The sequence below is a fragment of the Dipodomys ordii genome, unplaced genomic scaffold (assembly GCF_000151885.1).
Source record: "Dipodomys ordii isolate 6190 unplaced genomic scaffold, Dord_2.0 Scaffold9, whole genome shotgun sequence".
Classification (NCBI taxonomy): Eukaryota; Metazoa; Chordata; class Mammalia; order Rodentia; family Heteromyidae; genus Dipodomys; species Dipodomys ordii.
The window spans coordinates 18,294,217-18,298,856 of record NW_012267225.1 but is presented as its reverse complement, the minus strand read 5'-3'; positions in this window follow the sequence as shown (position 1 = coordinate 18,298,856).

Below are 4,640 nucleotides of genomic sequence, written 5' to 3'. Positions count from 1 at the left end.
GGGCTGGGAAGGTGGCTCAGTGGTAGAGCGCTTGCCTTGCATGCCTGAGGCCCTGGGTTCAATTCCTCAGCACCACATAAGCAGAAAAAAAAGCCGGAAGTGGTGCTGTGGCTCAAGTGGTAGAGCGCTAGCCTTGAGCTGAAGAGCTGAGGGACGGTGCCCAGGCCCAGAGTTCAGGCTCCACGACCGGACCCCTCCCCCCACAAAAAAATCAAGATCTAACAACATCTGATATTTTAGAATGGCTGTGTTTGATTCTTTAATGCCTAAGATGCAAGTTTCAGGCTCTATGGTAATCACTTCCATGTAGTTCAAAGGTCAGGGCCATTTCTGAGTCACCAGAAATGATGGTTCTCTAATATGGGTAATGGAAATGTTTTAAGATTTATTGTTAGAAAGCTTGTTTAATTTTCAAAATCTATTAAAATGTGATTGCATTCTAGGCTAACCATTATCACCTTTTGTTCTGTTTAATTATCCAGGAACTACTTGTATAGCTTTAACTTCTTGTCCATTTTCAGCAGAAGAGCATTTGTAAATTACAATTACAAATCTTTTCTTATCTCAGTTGACACTTGTGCTTCAGAAATGGTTGTTGCAGGCTGGGAAGGTGGCTCACACCTGTAATCCTAGCTACTCTGGAGGCTAAGATCTAAGCATCACATTTCAAAGCCAGTCCAGACAGGAAAGTCTATGAGACTCTTATCTCCAATAAACCACCAGAAAACCAGAAGTGGAGGTGTAGCTCAAGTGGTAGAGTGCTAGCCTTGAGATGAAGAGCTGAGGGACAGTGCCCAAGCCCAGAGTTCCAGCCCTACAACTGTCAAAGAAAAAATAAGGCGACTTAGAAAGCTTAAATAGGTTGAAGGCTAGAGTTATCAGGAAGAGGAGGGAAGTGATACTTTTTGAGGTTTCAGATCTGGGGTTTTAAATGTGAGAGTCCTGACTACCCAAATAAAGCTTCTGAAAGAGAAAGCATCTGGAGATGGTGAGGGAGGAACTCACTGTGTTCTGTTCAGACATCAGCACCTACCGAGTACGCTCTTGGAGGACTTCGGTGAGAAGGGCTTAGTTTGCAGGGTGGTGCAAGTGGCTCTGTGCTCAGTGATGAGTGGTTTTCCCATCAGGGCTTGTTGGGAAGCACTGTGGAGCACAGCCTCATGGCCTCACCCCTAACTCTGAAGGCAGAAAGAAGGAAGGGTATGAGAGAATCAGAGAATGTATATAAGGAAGTTATTGTAAAACCCAGAGAGCAGACATCCAGCAGGAAACATCCCAGCGCTGCCTAGAAATCCCAGAGTTGTGAGAAAGGCTGCTGGTGGCTGCCTCTGCAAGGCAAAGCCCAATGCAGGCCACACAGGACAGGGATCTGGCTGTAGGTGGGGCAACCTGTGGATGTGGTGATCTTGTTAATTCCAGGGGGGCCTCCCAATGCTGCCTGTTAATTCAATGATGTTATCTAGATGTTTCCAGGCACACAGAAGTCCTGAATAATAGATGTCTCTAGAATCAGGAATTAAAGGTAGAGGGGAGAGGCATGTTGGGCAGCACAAGGTAAGTAAGGATGGGGTACTGCTTTGGAAATAAGTAAATCAGGTATGATCTCTGTAGGCCCCAACAGATGCCATGAGACTGGCTTCACAGAAGGGCTGCCTTACCATCAGAAGTCACGAGCAAAGCTCGTCAAACATTACTCATGTTTTTCAGAAAAAGGAGGATTATTGGCTGGGACATAGCTCAGTGCTTCAGTGTTCTACATAGAGTCATATATGATGAAGAAAATCAATTTTAAAATAATTTTTCACCACAAATCAATATTTCGAACAACATATAATGGAATGTTGTGATAAACTCGGTTATTGTCAATCATTGGTATTTATTTATAGTGTCCCACTCATTCAGGTTTTCTTGTCATGTCCATGTGATGGCAGCACCCCCTGAGCTGATCCCAGTGTCGCCACCAGTAAGGGGAGCAAGGTGGAGAGTCCTCAGGTTGACTCTGATTCTGGTCAGCTCTCAAGGAATGTTTAACAGGCCATATCACCTTCTCCTGATAACAGGTCAAGAGTCAGGGGTGGGAGAGATTTTCCCAGGAGGCCATTTAAGCTGAGATTTCTCACCCAATGTGCCAAGATGGCTAAGGACAGAGCAGGAAGGAAACGGGAAAGTTTAGTGGGAGGAAAAGGCTAGCTAAAACAGGAGTCCTGTGTACCAGGATGTGAGGTACCCAGCAGATGTCAGGCGGTGTGCTGAAGGCCCAGCAATAAGAAGACTGGGACTCTCAAGAGCACTCCGGATTCCTGCTTGAGCGTTAGCTGAGTACTGAGCAGGACTCACAGCATTGCTGTCCGCCCCCTAGTGGTCGCACCGCGGCATGGACATCCAACACACCTATGCCAAAAATGGGCATCTGTAATCCTAAATATGTGAGATTAGAAAAATCACCGTCCATGGAGGTTGGAGGGAAGGGATGGTAGGGGAAAAACAAAGGAGGAGGCAACAATGGGTGATAAGATATACTCATTACCTTGCTCATGTAACTGTTACAGGAAGTAGCACTGTGGGTCAAGTGGTAGAGCGCTAGCCTTGAGTTTAAGAGCTGAGAGTGCCCAGACCCAGAATTCAAGCTACATCACCACCACCATCACCACCAAAAAACTCTAAAGCCAGAAGGCTTGGCCTATTGCTCAAGTGGTAGACTTCCCTGAGAAGCCCTGAGTTCAAGTCTCCAGACTACACCCCCCCAAAAGGAAAAAGTAACAAATTTATATCGAACACACCAGTGAAACATGAAAGCATACGCATATTACTTTATTTGAGAAAGTTGGGGGGGAGGAACTTACTTTATGAGTGACGCTCTTCTAGGGGACCCCACACCAGGCATCTCACCCAAACCCATGAGAACTGACAGCTATCTGTGTCAACATGGATAAGCTACAGCTCCCTTCCATCTTAACATGCAGCTAACCTTCCACTGTGACGGTATTCTGCAGATGGATCATGGTCCAAGCAGTTGAATTTAGAAAGAGAGACTATTCTGGATCATTGGAGTAAACCTCATTCAAAAGCAGAACTGAGGCTTCTCTGAAAAAGGAAGACTTCCACCTGTGGGCATTGGCTTCACACAGTGTCTGCAAATCCAGCTGCCTTTCCTGCCCTGCATATTTGGACGCTTCTAGTCATCTGCACAATCATGTGAGCCAAATCCCAGAAAAAATCCTTCAATGTATGAATCTCCTCCTGGTTTTCTTTTCCTGGCTGCATTCTGCAATGACTGAAATGGCCATGGGTCAGGAGTGCCCTTGCCTGTGGTCATCAAAAGGACAGCCGAGGTACCAGTGTTATGTCAATAACAATGTCAATGTCAGTGTTAAAGTCCAAAATAGTCAAAGCAGGAAGTCCAAACTGAAGCAGTCATTAAGAACTAGGCAGGGATTGAGACTTTCCACCAATATCCAAATTAGGGAGGATTGCAGAGCCAGAAAGAGCAAGGTCAAGTGGAATACAATGGTTATATCCAGCAGATGTCCAGGCAGGAATTGGGTCAGGTAGAAGTCAACGAGCTCAGGGGGGTTAGGGAGAGGGAAAGTGGGAGAAAAATGAGGGTGGGGGTACAAGTACGACAAGAAATGTACTCACGACCTTATGGATGTAGCTGTAACTCCTCTGTACATCACCTTGACAATAACATTTTTAAAAAGAAGTCAGTGAGCTCAATCATCAAGATAAATTATATGTAGATTGATGATACCAGGGTTTAAACTCAAGGCTCACACTTCATTGGCTTGCACTCTACCATTTGAGCCTTGCGAGATTTTTGCTGGGATTTTTTTGGAACTGGAATCTCATAGACTTTTTTCCTGAGCTGGCTTTGAATTTCAATCCTCTAGATCTCAGTCTCTCAATGTGGTGGAATAATATTCCTCCCTAAAACAAAAAAAAAAAATCACTTCACTCAATGGTGGAAATTTTGTAATATTTCTTTTTATGTATTTTTTCATGATTTCTATAATTGTATGTGCGTGTATATGCCAGTCCTGGAGCTTGAACTCAGGGCTTGAGCACTGTCCCTAAGTTTTTTGTGCTCAATGCTAGTGCTCTAGCGCTTGAGCCACAGCTCCAACTCTTGTTGATTAATTGGAAATAGTCTCACAAATTTTCCATCCCAGACTGGCTTTGAACTACTATTTCAGATCTCACCTTCCTGAGTTGCTAGGATTACAGGCATGAGCCACACATGTCCAGTTTGCTATAATTACTTAATTACCAATAAAAGGGATAAAAAGTAATGTGTAACCATCCAATGGTCATTTTATATTGTTTACATTTATCTTAGATATTGGTATACTAACAAGCAAACCTCTCTTTTATAGGAACATGACAAAGTTCACCATAAATTTATCACCCTCATATACACAAAATATGTCCACATACATTGTTTAGTTATTATTAAAAATCAGTGATACTCCATTATTGTATAGGCATTTGATAAAACATAATCAATCTAATCAATTGAATATAGACAGTCATTACAAACAATGGACCTATGTATATAGTCATCCTGATTAATATATAAGACTTATCTCTGAGAGGCAGAGTAGAGAGCTCCCTGTGGGAGATTTTAAAGGCCATCACTGAGT